This window comes from Crocuta crocuta, unplaced genomic scaffold (genome assembly GCF_008692635.1).
Source record: "Crocuta crocuta isolate KB4526 unplaced genomic scaffold, BGI_CrCroc_1.0 scaffold140, whole genome shotgun sequence".
In the NCBI taxonomy this organism is placed as follows: domain Eukaryota; kingdom Metazoa; phylum Chordata; class Mammalia; order Carnivora; family Hyaenidae; genus Crocuta; species Crocuta crocuta.
Window position 1 is genome coordinate 9,080,531 of NW_027527775.1, and position 17,029 is coordinate 9,097,559.

Below are 17,029 nucleotides of genomic sequence, written 5' to 3' on the forward strand. Positions count from 1 at the left end.
ATTCCAGATGATCCTTGGTAAGGTTTACCTGCTTGTTCAGCCTTAAAACAAAATTGTGTTTAAGGTGGACCCAGTCTGACCCCAAACCCCAGCCAGGTTTCTGGGTCCAATCCAGTCTGTTCCCAGACCCAGTCCGTTTTCTAATTTGGATCCAGTCCAGTTTCTAGACAGACCCAGTCCATTCCTGGACCCAGTTGGGTTTTCTAAGTGCCACCCAGTTTGTGACTGTGAGTTTCTGGACCCAGTCCAGGGAGAGAACTGCTCAAAGAAGTCTGAAGGCTCACAACACCAGGCCTGCAGAGCCAGGACACCGAGGGACTTCCCCGTCACCTCCAGAGGCAGCGACACAGCAGAGAGCTCAAGGGACTGAGCAGGTACCTACATCTGTTTGCTCTTTGCTTCTGGAGGATCCCGGAATCTCCTTCTGACCCCCAGAACTGTTAAAAGATAAGCCGAGGCATATTAAACACTTTTGAGAGTTTCTTTGAGCAAAAATCGATTCTTTTTTTTTTAAATGTTTTTTATTTATTTTTAGGAGAGAGAGAGAGACAGACAGCGTGAACAGGGGAGGGTCAGAGAGAGAGGGAATCACAGAATGAAACAGGCTCCAGGCTCCGAGCTGGCAGTCAGCACAGAGCCCGACGCGGGGCTCGAACCCACGAACCGCGAGATCATGACCTAAGCGAAAGTCGGACGCTTAACCGACTAAGCCACCCAGGCGCCCCTGAGCAAAAATCGATTCTAACTGAGTGGCCTCCAACCGTGCAGAGTGAACGTGAGCAAAGTCAAAGTCTTTTCTGGGCAGAAGGGAGCCGGAAGGAAAGAGCCGGTTGGTATCTGAGAAGTTTCTCTCCTTTAGGAGACTGCAGGGGCCTGTGAGGCACATTACCTAACTATGCTGACCAGGTGATTCCTGGGATGGCTCAAACTGGGATTCAATTAGGTCTCGCAGGCTTAGCAAAAACGATTCCATTTGTGCTTGTTGTCTTGCTTTTGAACACCACGCAACAGTAAACGTGAGAGTTTCAAAACGCAGATCTGAGTGTGGGACCTGCTTAGACCCTGCATTCCATGGCTCTGAGGACAGCAGGCAGCCAGCTCCCTAAATGGCGCATGGGGATCTTCATGGTCTGCTTCCTCCTCCTCCTCCAGCCCCCTTGCATGCCACACTCCTCCCCGACACCCTAACCTTTCTTATTACTCCATGCCTGCCAGGATGCCCTCTAGACTCTGGCATGAGTCACACCCCCTGTTTCCCTGCCAGTTTCACCAGGTGAATCCTGGAAGGGTGTTCACAGGTTACTTCCTCAGGAAAGCCCGCCCTAAACTCTGGCTGGGTCTCTGTCCGTAATTCCTCACTGTACCCGTCCTGCGTGTGCCAGCTGCCACAGGTGCAATCTTCCGTTAGTTTGTGTGATTCGTTGATTAATGGCCTGTATTGACAGCTTACATCTCCTGCGTGGTTCTCTTCTTCCTCAGCTCCATGAACCGCCACTGAAGGCAGGGGCATATGTTACACTCCTTAATCTTCTTCCAAGGGCTTAGCCCATTGCTGGTGTCTGGTTGTGACTGGAATGGTTAGTGGATTCTAAGCCCCCTTGCATAAAAGTGTGGGTTTACATGTAAATAAGGCAAATCTTTCCTTAATGATGCCGCATATCTGTGTGTGTGTGTGATCGCAGTGGTCCTGGCTTACGCTATATCTAGGTGGTTTAGGCAGCTGCCTATAAGCCTGTGAGTCATTAGACTTAGAGAAGATGTGATTCATCCAACAATTTATGCATGTACATGTGCATTCAATCAACAAACGTTCATTTGAAAGCAGGCGGAATGGTAGGCAATGGGCAATGCAGAGGTGAATAAAACAGCGGCTGGTGACAGGGACTCCTCTGTACAGTTATACAAGTTGTGTGCTGCATAAAGATGCCAGCAAGGGGAGGAGCATATAAGCTGAAATCCAGGCAAGGGTCATAGCAAGTAGGCCAGATGTGCCAGGAGAGAGTGGCTTTATCAGTGATTCAAAAGGGCAATAAGAAAAAGTTTGAAGATTTCCATACTTTACCATAATAATAACTCAATTTAAAAATTTCTAGTTTAACAATCAGCTTAATGCAGAATAATAATGTAATGCCTTTATTGTAATATAAAGGGAAATAAGAAGAAAAATAATTTATGAAAAGTAGTTTGACATAAAAATTATCGGCCACTATGATTCCAGAGGGGTAATTGCAGGCTTACACTTAGAAAAAGCACTTCCAGGGGCGCCCGTGGGGCTCAGACGATTAAGCGTCCGACTTTGGCTTAGGTCATGATCTCACAGCTCATGAATCCAAAGCCCCATATCAGGCTCTGTGCTGACAGCTCAGAGCCTGGAGCCTGCTTCATATTCAGTGTCTCCCTCTCGCTCTACCCCTCCCCTGCTCACACTCTGTCTCTATCTCTCTCTCCCTCTCTCTCAAAAATAAATAAAAATTTTTAAAGAGAAAAAAAGAAAAATCATCTCCACAATTGTGATAGTACAAGTATGGACTGATTCAAGTGTGTTGAACTGGTGACTTGAATACATGCAGAGCTGCCATTGGTGACTTGATTTTCCAAAATCGTAAGTGTAGCAGATTCTATTTTCCAAAACTGGTTCATTTCTGGTCCCCACATGCTCTTCCAGAGCCTTGACGTTACCCTATCAAGTGATAGAATTTATTACATTTCACTTGAAACTGGGCAAGCCTCTGTGACGTCCCAACAAAGGGACGTTCCCTGATTTATGACAGTGGTCATAAAAAGTGGTATGATGTCAGTCAGCTTTTGGAATGGTGCAGAAGGGACCTCTGAAAATCCACTTTTCCATAAAAGCAGCAAGACACTGGGGAAAAAAATTGTCAAAATCAACTTTGTCACAGTTTGGAAATTAAACAAAACCTTGCAACAATCCCAAGAGCACTTACTCAAGAAAAACAGCTGCATCTTGGTAATAACAGTGAGTTTTACGGCATTTTAACTTGCGCTGGGCCCATCCCTTCTTTACAGCCCCGAGGTAGTCTTGAAAAAGAGCTTTGTAACTGGATGTGTTTTGTTTTGTTGGTTTTTTTTTTTTTTTTTTTTTTAATTTTTTGTGGGGGAAGCCGGCAGCCTCATAACAAGTGGAGGGGGCAGAATAGGTTTGGAGACTCCCTAAAAGCCCCATTCCCAGAGAACTGGCTTTGACTTGTCTGGCAGCTCCCTGGAATTCGGAGCCCTCCAATTCAGAGCTCACTCCATGTGAACAGCCTTTTTTTCTGGAGCATTTGTCAAAAATTATCAGCAATGGTGGTTTACTATCACAGCTGCCTGAGGTGGTGATAAAAGTGGAGGCAAACAAGAGGCTGACAAAAAACTAAAAGGAAAAGCTGTGGAATGAGGTGTCCATAGGGAGATTTAAGGAGCCCTGACATCTTCACAGGAATTTAGAAAGCCAAAAGCATGTGCAGGACTGTGTGCATATCAACAAGATGTCTGAGAAGGCCCTAATCGCTCACAGTGGCTGAGCTTGAGGCTCTTTGCAAGCAGGTAATGAAGGCTAACTCAGAGTTGTAAACTCCTGGAGCCTTGATGGAGAGCCCAAACCTGCACACAGAACCCCTCAGCAAAGGCTGGGAGATACATTGGTTTAGAGAATTTAAAGAGATATCTACCACCCGACTGCTAAGCGAAGAATTCAGGGGCCGCACGTGACAAAAAATACAGACTTTGCAAAACTAGTTTCAGAAAAATCACTCAACAAACAAATAGCAAAACAGAAACTGCAACAAAACTAGATGCTCGGCAGGGGGAGCCTGATAGCTAGAGTTGCTGATTATATTCTTTAAAATGTCTAGGGTTTTTTTTTTTTATAGTTTATTTATTTTTGAGACTGAGAGAGACAGAGCATGAGCAGGGAGGGGCAGAGAGAGAGGAAGACACAGAATCTGAAACAAGCTTCAGGCTCTGAGCTGTCAGCACAGAACCTGTTGCGGGGCTTGAACCCACAAACCGCGAGATCATGACGTGAGCCAAAGTCCGACGCTTAACTGACTGAGCCACCCAGGCACCCCTAAAATGTCTAGCTTTCAACAAAAAATTAAGAAACATGAAAGAAACAGAAAAGTGTGGCTCATACACAGAAAGAAAAGCAGTTCATAAAAACTGTCCCTGAGGAAGTCTAGACACTGGACTTACTAGACAAAGATTTTAAATCAACTATTATAAACATGTTCAAAAAAATAAAGGAAAGTATGTCTAACCAACTTATGAAAACAATGTCTCACCATATGGGCAATATCAGCTTAAGATACAGAAATCATAGAGAACCAAATAGAAATTCTGAAGTTTAAAAGTGCAGTAACAAATAAAAAATCCACTAGGAGACACAATAGCAGATTTGAGGGCAGAAGAATTAGCAAACTTGAGGGTTGTGAATTGAGATAACCCAAACTGAGAAATAAAAAAAAAAAAATGAAGAAAAATGGACAGAGCCTCAGAGATTTGTGGGTTACCGTCAAATAAACTAACACAGGGGCGCCTGGGTGGTTCAGTCAGTTAAGCAGCCAACTTCAGCTCAGGTCATGATCTCCAGTCTGTGAGTTCAAGTCCCATGTTCAGGTCTGTTCTGCCAGCTCAGAACCTGGAACCTGCTTCAAATTCTGTGTCTCCCTCTCTTCTCTGCACTTCCTCTACTCGTGCTCTGTCTCTCTCTCTCAAAAATATGTAAACATTAAAAAAAAATTGAAAACTAACATACACATACTGGAAACCTCAAATGAGAGATGAGAGGAAGGGGCGTAAAGAATATTTAAAGAAGTAATGACCAAAAATTTGTCAAATTTGATGGAAAATGTTAATCTTTAATCCAAGAACCTTACCAAACCCCAAGTGGGATAAACACAAAGTGGTCACCACCTAGACACATCATAATTGAACTACTGAAAGCTAAAGTCAAAGAAAGAATCTTGAAAGCAGCATGAGAGAACTGACTTATCACATACAAGGAATCCTCAGTAAGATTAATGGCTGCTTCCTTATCAGAAACATGGAGACCAGGAGACAGTGGAGTGACATATTCAAAGTACTGGAGGAAAAAAGACTGTCAACAAATAATTCTATATTCGGCACAGCTATCGTTTAAAAATGAAGGAGAAATTAAGACATTCAGAATTTTTTAAAAATGAATAAGAGAATTCATTGTTAGCAAACCTGCCTTAAGAGAGATGCTCGGGGACCCTGGCTGGTTCAGTCGGTGGAGCATGCAACTCTTGATCTTGGGGTGGTGGTTTGAGTTCCACATTGGGCGTAGAGATTACTTATAAATAAAATCATTAAAAAAAAAAAAAAAGAGGGAGGAGTACCTAGGCGGCTAAGTCAGTTAAGCATCCAACTCTCAGTGTTGGCTCAGGTCGTGATCTCATGGGTTGGGGGTTCAAGCCCCGAGCCTGCTTGGGATTCTCTCTGGCCCTTTCTCTCTGGCTCTCCCCTGCTCATGCTCTCTCTCTCTCCCAAAATAAATAAATAAACTTTTTTTAAAAAGAGGGAAAGAGAGAGATGCTCAAAAAGACTCTTCAAGTTGAAATGAAAGGACACTAGACAGTAACTCCAATCCTCACTGAGGAGCCTAAGTAACGTCATTTTGAAATTAAGGCCTCCATTAAGAGCAACCTTGGGCTGCACGTAGCCCAGTTCCAGGAAACGCCTCAGATTGTTCAAGGCTGAAGCCACCCTCCGACCACCCTCAGATCAGCCAATCAAAAGAAGTTAAAAACATTCCTGTGGTCTGAGTCAGGGGATGAGGATTATAGATAGTTACTTTGTACAAACTAGCTAATCACTCATCACTTGCCTAAAACCCCACGTGGGCCCTTTGAACTCACCTCATAATTGGTCATTTTCAAAGGATTCTCAAAGGTCCTGATTGGGTCCCGCCAAAAGTAACGAACACCTCACAGATACTGAGGTCAAAACTGTTACCATGGGTGCTGTACAATTATGAGTGGTGCTTACGTGATGATGCTATACGTACAACGTGAGCACTGTAACACCCCCGTCCCTTACCCCATAAAAACACTGCTCGCGGGGCGCCCGGGTGGCTTAGTCGGTTAAGCGTCCGACTTTCGCTCAGGTCATGATCTCGCGGTTCGTGGGTTCGAGCCCCGCGTNTGATTTGGGTATAACACACAAAGATACAAACAACTCCAGTAAAGGTACCTGTATACCTTTGTGTTCTCTGATTAAATGGGATGAAATTAGAAATTTATAAAAGAAAGAAATTTGGAACATTCAAAAATACATAGGAATTAAACATACTCCTAAATAACCAACGGATCGAAGAAGGAATCAAAAGTTAAAAAACACTTTGAGGGGCGCCTGGGTGGCTTAGTCGGTTAAGCATCCGACTTTCGCTTAGGTCATGATCTCGCGGTTCGTGGGTTCGAGCCCCATGTCAGGCTCTGTGCTGACAGCCAGGTCAGGGCCTGGAGCCTGTTTCAGAATCTGTGTCTCCCTCTCTCTCTGACCCTCCCCTGCTCACGCTCTCTCTCTCTCTCTCTCTCTCCTAGAAATAAATAAAAATATTAAAAAACAAAACAAAACAAAACACTTTGAGATGAATGAAAACAAAGATGCAACTTAACAAAACTTATGGGATGAAGCTGAAGCAGTGCTTAGAGGGAAATCTGTAAGTGCCTATATTGAAAAAGAGAAAGGGCTAAAACCAATAACCTAAACTTCTACCTTAAGAAATGCAAAAAACAAAACAAAACAAAACCCAGAGCAAATTACACCGAAAGGAAGAAGAAAGGAAACAATAAAGATTAGAAAATTAGAGCAGAAATAAGTGAAATAAAGAACAAACAATAAAGAAAATTAATGAAACTAACCCCCAAAATTTTGAGAATGTAAAAAAGAAAAAAACCCCTTAAAATTATATTTTAAATAATCATTTTTTATAATTTTTAAAAGTTTTTTAATGTTTACTTATTTTTGAGAAAGAGAGAGAGAGAGCTGGGGAGGGGCAGAGAGAGAGGGAGACACAGAGTCTGAAGCAGGCTCCAGGGTCTGAGCTGTTAGCACAGAGCCTGACGTGGGCCTCAAACCCATGAACTGTGAGATTATGACCTGAGCCGAAGTCGGACGCTTAACTGACTGAGCCACCCAGGTGCCCCTTAAATAGTTATTTTTGATTGACAAATTTGTTTTACCACATCAGTACATATAAAAAACAATGGCATTTAAAAGTTTTAAAAATTTCTTTGTTTCTTTCTCTCTTTCTCCTTTTTCTTTTCTTTTCTTCTCTCTATTCTTCTCTGTTCCTGGTAATTATTTTGCTCTGAAGTCTTCCTTATCCAATATTAATATAGGTACTCTGCTTTCTTTAAAAAAAAAAAAAGACAACTTTATTGAGTTGTGATTTATATACCATAAAATTCACCTATCATCACTGTTGAATTTCAGGTCATTGTCATCACCCCAAAATGAAATCTCATACTCATTAGCACTCTCCATTTCCCCTTTCCTCTCTAGTCCCTGGAGAACAATACCCTTCTTTTGGTTTCAGTAGATTTACCTGTTCTGGACATTTCATAAAAAAGGAATCATCCAATATATGAGTTTATGACTGGCTTCTTTATTCACTATAATCTTTTTAATTTAACTTCTAGTATAGTTACCATACAGTGTCATGTTAGTCTCAGGTGTACAATATAGTGATTCAACAATCCTATACATTAGTCCATGCTCATCATAAATATACTCTTAATCCCCATCCCCTATTTTACCCATCCCCCACCTACATCCCCTCTGGTAACCATCTGTTTGTTCTCTGTAGTTAAGAGTTTGATTTTGGGGCGCCTGGGTGGCTTAGTCGGTTAAGCGTCCGACTTTCACCTGGGTCATGATCTCGCGGTTTGTGGGTTCGANGATTTTTGGTTTCTCTTTTTTCCTTTCTTTGTTTCTGAAATTCCACATATGAGTGAAATCATACAATAACTTGTCTTTCTCCAACTGACTTGTTTCATTTAACTTTATATCTCTAGATCCACCCATGTTGGTGCAGATGGCAAGATTTCATTCTTTTTATGACAGTATTATACTGTCATATATATATGCTTTTGTTTATCTATCAATGGATACTTGGGCTGCTTCCATAATTTGGCTATTGTAAATAATACTATAGTAAGCATAGGGGTGCGTATACTATAATACTATAGTAAGACTATAGTCTTTTTGAATTTAGTGTTTTTGTATTCTTTGGGTAAATATTCACTAGTGGAGTTATTGTCATATGGTCATCCTCTTTTCAATTTTTTGAAGAATCCCCATACTGTTTTCCACAATCACTGCATCAGTTGGAATTCCCACCAGCAGTGTATGAAGATTCCTTTTGCTCCACATCCTTGCCAACACTTGTTATTTCTTGTTGATTTTAGCCATTCTGACAGGTAAGAGGTGATATCTTATTGTGGTTTTGATTTGCATTTCCCTGACAGTGAGTGATGTTGAACATCTTTTCATGTCTATTGGTCATCTAGATGCCTTCTTTGGAGAAATGTCTGTGCATACCTTGTGCCTGTTTTTAATTGGGTTATTTGTTCTTTTGGTGTTGAGTTGTATAAGTTCTTTATATATTTTGGATACTAACTCTTTATTAGATATGTCATTTGCAAACATCTTTTCCCATTCAGTAGGTTGTCTTTAGTTTTGTTGATTGTTTCCTTTGTTATGCAGAAGAATTTTATTTTGATATAGTCCCAATAGTTTATTTTTGCTTTTGTTTCTCTTGTCTCAGGAGATAGATCTAGAAATATTGCTAGGGCTAATGGCAGAGAAATTGCTGTCTGTTCTCTCTTCCAGGATTTTTATGGTTTCAGATCTCACATTAGGTCTTTAATCCATTTTATTTTTGTGTACGGTATAAGAAAGTGGCCCAATTTCATTCTTTTGCATGCAGCTGTCCAGTTTTCCCAGCACCATTTGTTGAAGAGACTATCTTTTTCCGATTGCATATTCTTGCCTTCTTTCTCAAAGACTAATTGATCATATAATCATGGGTTTATTTCTGGGCTCTCTTCTGTTCCATTGATCTATTTTTCTGTTTTTGTGCCAGTACCATACTGTTTTGATTACTGCAGCATTGAAATGTAACTTGAAGTCTGCAAATGTGATACCTCCAGTTTTGTTTTGTTTTTTTCAAGATTGCTTTGGCTATTTGGGGTCTATTGTAGTTCCATACAAATTTTAGGATTGCTTCTGGTATTTTGATAGGGATTGCATTAATGTGTAGATTGCTTTGGGTAGTATAGACATTTTAACAATATTTATTCTTCCAATCCATGAGCATGGAATATCTTTCCATTTGTTTGTTTTGTCTTTAATTTCTTTCATCAAGATTTTATAGTTTTCAAAATACAGGTCTTTCACTTCTTTGGTTAAGTTCATTCCTAGATATTTTATTATTTTGGGTTCAATTGTAAATGGGATTATTTTCTTAATTTCTGTTTCTGCTGCTTCATTATTAGTGTATAGAAATGCAACAGATTTCTTTTTTCTTTCTTTTTTTTTTTTTTTTTTACAAATAGTTTATTGTCAAGTTGGTTTCCATATAACACCCAGAAAAATATGGAATGCTTCACGAATATGCGTGCCATCCTTGCGCAGGGGCCATGCTAATCTTCTCTGTATCGTTCCAATTTTAGTATATGTGTTGCCGAAGCAAGCACAGAAATGCAATAGATTTCTGTATGTTGATTTTGCATTCTGAGACCTTACGTAATTATCAGTTTTGTAGGTTTTGGGTGGTGACTTTAGGGTTTTCTATATACGGTATTTGTCATCTGCAAATAGTGCAAATTTGATTTCTTCCATATCAATTTGGATGCCTTTCCTTTCTCTCTCTCTCTCTCTTTTCTTTTTCTGACTGCTGTAGTTAGGACTTCTAATACTATGTTGAATAAAATTGATGAGAGTAGACATCCTTGCCTTGTTCCTGATCTTAGGGGAAAAGCTCTCAGATTTTCACCATTGAGTATGATGGTAGCTGGGTTTTTCATAGCTGTCCTTTATTACATTGAGGTATGTTCCCTCTAAACCTACTTTGTTGAGAGTTTTTATAATGAATGGATATTGTACTTTGTCAGATGTTTTTTCTACATCTATTAAAGTGATCATATGGGTTTTATTTATTTATTTATTTATTAATGTTTGTTTATTTTTCAGAGAGACAGAGCATGAGCAGGGGAGGGGCAGAGAGAAAGGGAGACACAGAACTCGAAGCAGGCTCCAAGCTCTGTGCTGTCAGAATAGAGCACAGACATGGGGCTCGAGTTCATGAACTCACAAACTGTGAGATTATGACCTGAGCCAAAGTGAGACACTCAACTGACTGAGCCATCCAGGTGCTTCGATCATATGGCTTTTAATCCTTTCTCTTGTTGATGTGATGTATCAAATTGTTTGATTTGTAAATATTGAAATCCTTGCATCCCAGGAATAAATACCACTTGATCATGGTGAATGACTTTTTAAAATATATTGTTGGATTTGTTGTGCTAATAGTTCATTGAGGAGCTATGCATCTATATTCATCAGAGATATTGGCCTATACTTTTTTTGTAGTATCTTTATCTGGTTTTGGTATCTGGGTAATGCTGGCCTCATACAATGAATGGAAGCTTTCCTTCCTCTTCAATTTTTTTGGGAATAGTTTGATGAGAATAGCTATTAACTTTTCTTTAAATGCTTAGTAGAACTCACCTACGAATCTGTCTGATCTTGCACTTTTGTTTGTTGAGAGAGTTTTGATTACTGATTCAATTTCATTGCTGGTTGTTGGTCCATTCAAATTTTCTAGTTTGTCCAATTTGTTGGTATATAGTTTTTCATAATATTTTCTTATTATTGTATTTCTGTGGTGTCAGTTGTTATTTCTCCTCTTTCATTTTTTTATTTTGATTTTGAGTTCTCTCTCTCTCTCTCTTTCTCTCTCTCATGAGTCTGGCTAAAAGTTTATGAATTTTGTGGATCTTTTCAAAGAATAAGCTTCTGATTTCACTGATTTGTTCAATTGTTTTTTTTAGTTCTAGTTTGTTTATTTCTGCTCTAACCTTTCTTATTTCCTTCCTCCTACTGGTTTTGAGTTTGTCTCTTCTTTTTCTAGCTCCTGTAGGTGTAAGTTTAAGTTGTTTATTGGAGATTTTTCTTGCTTTTTGATGTAGGCCTGTCTTGCTATAAACTTTCCTTTTTAGAACAGTTTTTGCTACATCCCAAAGGTTTTGAACCATTGTGTTTTCATTTTCACTTGTCTTCATGTTATTTTAAGTTTCTTCTTTGATTTGTTGGTCGACCCATTCATTGTTTAGTAGTATATTATTTAATCTTCATGTATTTGTGTTCATATAGTGTGTGTGTGTGTGTGTGTGTGTGTGGTTGATTTCTAGTTTCATAGCATCATGGTCAGAGAAGACACATGGTATGACTTCAGTCTTTTTGAATTTGTTGAGACTTGTTTTGTAGCCTAATATGTGATCTATTCTGGAGAATATTCCACGTGGACTTGAAAAGAATATGTATTCTGATTCAGCATAATCTTTTCAAGGTTCATCCATGTTGTAGCACTAATAAGAGTTTATTTCTTTTTATGGCCTTCTCCTTTTTATACACTTCATTTTATGGATATACACATTTTGTTTATCCATTCATCATTTGATGAACATTCAGGGTGTCTCTCCTTTTAGCTGTTATGAATACTATGAATAATGAATAATGGTAGTTTGAACATCTGTATACAAGGTTTTGTGTGGACATGTTTCCACTCTCACTGGATATATACCTAGGAGTGGAATTGCTGAGTTATATGGTAGCACTATGTTTACCTTTTTTGAGGAATTTCCAAACTATTTTTACAGTGTGAATGTACCATTTTATAATCCCACCAACAATGTGTGAGGGGTCCAATTCCTCCATATTCTCACCAACACTTGTTATTGTCCATTTTTTAACTTCCTTGATTTGTTTTGATTAATGCTTGCATGATATAGCATATCCATCCTTTTACTTTCAACCTCCCTGTGTTATTATATTTGAAGTATGTTTCTTACAGACATTACAGAGTTTAACATTTTTTTATGCTTTCTGCCAATTTCTTCTAATGGGTGAATTAAGGCCATTTATATTTAATGTCATTATTGATATACTGATATGTTATGGATTAGGTGTTTTATTTTATTTTTTGTTTTTTGTTTTTTCTCTTTAATTTTTCCATTTTATTTTTGTATTTTCCTTTACTTTAACATTTTTCACAATTCCACCTATTTATTATTGTTGTTTTTTTTTTAGTATATCTCTTAATTAGCTTTTTAGTGTTTGCTCTAGGTATTATATTACATATATATACCTGGTCACAGTTTTATTGGTAAACATAAATAACAGTTATATTCAGAAACTATTTTCAAAAATAAAAATTGTTTCTTAAAAAATAATAACAGATAATCAGGACAAGTGGTATACTAGATCAAATGCTAGAAAAAACATATGAGGTAAGTAGGACCAGCTTGGACAACCTTAGTCCTTTGCCTGTTTTTTCTTAGCTCCAAATCCACCCTTGAATACTCTTCTCTGTTATTCTGGGTCTGGACTCTGCAATGTACCTCTCATAGTGTACCTTGCTTACTGGCTTCCTGCCTGGCTCTGCAAATAGTGGGCACTTAGGAGGAGACTTGGAGGTTGTAGAAGTAGGGGAAGGGACTTCCTTCTTGTGATAACTTGCTCTTCCAGTCCACACTCCCCAACAAGAGCACCTTGCTTCAGGAATAGCAGTTGGTGTCAGCTTCAATCTAATGGGGTGCTCCTTGAGAACCAACCTCATCAAGTCCCCTCAGAAATATCAATAGCACCTGAGTGATGCTTTCTCTCCATGAGCCACTCCTCCACATTCCTGGGTTCTGGTATCTCCCAACCCCTTCCCTTTAGTTATTTTATTTTTATTTTATTTTATTTATTTATTTCTAGGAGAGAGAGAGAGAGAGACAGCGTGAGCAGGGGAGGGGCAGAGAGAGAGGGAGACACAGAATGCGAAGCAGGCTTCAGGCTCTGAGCTGTCAGCACAGAGCCTGATGCAGAGCTCAAACTTGTGAACCTTGAGATCATGACTGGAGCTGAAGTTGGACACTTAACCTAATGAGCCACCCAGGCACCTCTTTTTTCTCATTTTTAAAGTTTCCACTTAAATTTCATCTCAGGGAAGTTTTCATTGGTCACCTTATCAAATGCAGATCTCATTCCCTGTTATTCTCTGCCTCACCTCCTAAATTTTGTTCATCATAGTACACAGAGCAATGTACATTGATTTTAATTTTTTTTTTTTTTTAATTTGCCTTCTCCATTAAAATGTGAAAGGAAGGCCCATTTTGGTTTTGTTCACCATAGGATCCCTAAAGCCTAGCATAATGCTTGGCTCATAGGCACACATAAGTATTTTTAAAATAGGAGTGTGACATTGTGATTATAATGAGAAATATGTATGGGTATATATACATACATATATATATTTGATCTTGGTTCCTGGTTCCTGACACAAGAGTTTCAAAAACGCTTGGAATTTCCTGAGTGATAGAAGACAAATATCTTTTATTTTTCATAATAAGCCTCTTTTGACCATGCCTGAGTTTATGCTGATGAGGTGACTCTTGGTGGGTCCCTAGATAGCTTTAAGCTGGGGGTGGTTGTCAGAGGGAATAACCATGTGATTGGTTCGGACTAAAAGTCTTCTGGGGAGACTGAGTCAATCATAATGATTTAATCAATCGTGCCTATGTGATGGAACCTCCATAAAACCCCTAAATTACAGGGCTTGGAGAGTCCGAGTTGGTGAGCAATAAGGTACTGGGACGGTGGCCTGCCTAGAGACAGCATGGATGCTCTACACTGCCCCCCAGCCCCATTCCCTTTGAATTTCTTCTATTTGGCTATTTCTGAGTTGTATCCTTTATAAAACTGGTAATAGTAAATAAACCATTTTTCCTCAGTTCTGTGAGCCATTTAGCAAATTATCAAGACCAAGAACAAGGTTGTGGGAACTACCCTCCTACGCACCCCCAACTTTGTAGCTCATCAGTCAATTATGGGAGGCCTGGATTTACAACCGGCCTCTGGAGTTGGGGTAGTCTTGTGAGACTGAGCCCTTAACCTGTGGGGTCTAACTCTGGGTAGTTGGTGTCAGAATTTGAATTACATTTTAGAAAAGCCAGTTGGTGTCTAGAGAGTTGAAGAACTGGTTGATGGGGAGGGGGGAAACCCACACATTTCATATCAGAAGTATTCTAAGTGAAAACAGATCATAGTAATAGGAATTAATGTATCCATTATGTATTACTGCTTAACAAGCCAACCCAAAGTTTAGTGGCTTAAAACAAAACCATTTATTATTTCTCATGATTTTGTGGTTTGGCTGGGGGGTTCTAGCGCTGGTCTTGCTCGGGCTAACTCAAGAAGCTGCATTTAGGGGCGCTTGACTGTCTCACTCAGGAGACAAATGACTCTTGACCTTGGGTTGTGAGTTTAAGCCCCACGGCCCCATGTTGGGCATAGGGCTTACTTTAAAAATAGATACATAAAGATTTCGTTTAAAAACAAAAAAGAGGAAGCTGCATTTCGCTGGTGGGTTGGCTAGAGCTGGAAGATCTAAGATAGCCTCACCTGGCAGGGATAGCTGCCTCCTCTCTTTTTCCATGGAGTAAACTTCTTTGCATGGCATTGGGATTCCAACAGGTAAGCCCCAATGTGTAAGTGTTTATCAGGCCTCTGCTTGTGTCGGTATTATGTCTCATTGGCCAAGCAAGTCAGAAGGCCAAGGCCAGAGTCAATGTGGGAGGAGACTACCTAAAGGCATGAATACCACGATTACCAGGGGTGCTGACTCACTGGGAGTCGTCAGTGTAATAATCTGTAATTTTACAGACATTATCTCTAATACTGACATCAGCTTGCCACATAGCTGTTATTGTCATGTGGTCTCGTCTGTAAGGTGAGGGGAATGGGGCAGTTCTCCAACCTTCTATTGCATATGACTGTGGGAGCAGACTGCCTGAGTTTGAATCCTATCTCTGCCATGTACTGGTTGTGTGAACTTGGCAAGGTGTGCATCCTCTCTAACTCAGCTTTAAAGTGAGGATGATAGTATCTACCTGTTGTTTCTTATTTGCAATGGTCCTTGGCACATAAAAGTATGAAATCAATGTTGCTATTATTATTGGTGTTGCTATTGGTGTCTCCTGCTTCCTATAGTATAGTCCTTTCTGACTGTCTCCTCAGCGTATCCCTATCTTGAGCATTTTTATCAGATTTTACTCTTTGTAGTATGTGCTTCAGGTTCCATGGGGGTTGAAGTCAGGACGGGTTTGGTCATATTGCATCTCCAGCAACATGGTGTTACGGACTAAATTGTGTCCCTTAAAAATTGATGTTGAAACCCTAACCCCCAATGTGACTGTATTTGGGGCAGGATCTCTCGGGAGGTAATTAATGGTGAGTCATAAATGAAGTCATGAGGGCGGACCCTGATCTGATGGGATTGGTATCCTTATAAGAAGTGGAGACGCAGTGAGAGACAGAGATCTCTCCCATGGGTACACACAGAGGAAAGGCCACGTGAGCACACAGTGAGAAGGCACCATTTGCAAATTGAAAGGAGAGGTCTGACCAGAAACCAACCCTCACAGCACCTTGATCTTGGAATTCCAGACTCCAGAAATGTGAGAAAATAAATTTCTGTTGTTTAAGCCACCTTGTCTGTGATATTTTGTTATGGCAGCTCTAAGAGACTAATAATACACACAGAGTGCTCAGAAACCTTTGTTGAATAAATAAATGCAGGGATGATAAGTCCCTTGCTCTCAAGAATCATACCAGCTAATAGAGGCCTGTCAACAAGTACTTGCAATGTAATACTTGTAATTATTAAAATATTTACTGATTCAGGGGCGCCTGGCTGGCTCAGTCAGTAAAGCATGTGACTCTTGATCTCAGGGTTGTGAGTTTGAGCCCCCATTGGGTGTAGACATTACTTAAAAAAATAAAATCTTTTTTTTTTAATGTTTTATTTATTTCTAGGAGAGAGAGAGAGAGACAGCGTGAGCAGGGGAGGGTCAGAGAGAGAGGGAGTCACAGACTGAAACAGGCTCCAGGCTCTGAGCTGGCAGTCAGCACAGAGCCCGACGCGGGGCTCGAACCCACAAACCGCGAGATCATGACCTAAGCAAAAGTCGGACGCTTAACCGACTAAGCCACCCAGGTGCCCCTAAAAAAATAAAATCTTAATATATATATATTTTTTGATTTAACAAGGAGTTTCTGATCCTTTACCATTATCTAGGCACTGCGATGGGTGCTGGGGGTAAAGCAGCGAAGCAAACAGAATCTCTGCTCTCACATTCTAGTAGGGGAGACGTCCAGCAGACGAGCAGATAGCATATCTGGTGCTGATGTGTGCAGGGAGAGGAAGAAAGCAGGGCAAGAGGGATGGAAAGGGATTCGGGGTTATTTTTCATATAGAATGTCTGCAAATGACCCTCTGAGACATGGTATTTGAGCAGAGACCCGATGTAAATGAGCAAGGAAAGAATTCAGATATCTCAGCCTGAGCCAGCAGCAAGGGCAAAACCTTGAGAGCGGAACAACTTGGTGATTTCGCCCAAAGGAGGCCAACAAGACTAGAGCAGGAAAGGACCCAGCCAGGGCCCCTAGCTTGCCCGGGTCTCCTCCAAACCCTGAAAGAAGCCTAGTGGTGTGTTCACATGGTCACACATTTTGTAAAATTTACAAAAATAAGCCACTTCAACTGCACTTGATTACGACTGCTGCCTCCTTCTTCCTCTATATCTCCTCCACCACATTTCTCCCCTGGCTGGATGGTGTTGCACATTTGACACTTGGCTTTTTGGGGATCTAGCTAAGGGAAAATTGAGTTGGGGAGATTTTTAAAAATTATTTATTTTGAGAGAGAGCAAGCATAAGCAGGAGAGGGGCACATAGC

At 40.3% G+C, this 17,029-nt stretch overlaps 1 non-coding gene across 1 annotated transcript; it reads right to left on the reverse strand.

Moving 5' to 3' along the window:
- Positions 1–9,615: 9,615 nt before the first annotated feature.
- Positions 9,616–9,722, reverse strand: LOC144239476 (U6 spliceosomal RNA). Its single transcript, XR_013337443.1, has one exon. It is a non-coding gene; the product is annotated as a U6 spliceosomal RNA (small nuclear RNA).
- Positions 9,723–17,029: the final 7,307 nt, after the last annotated feature.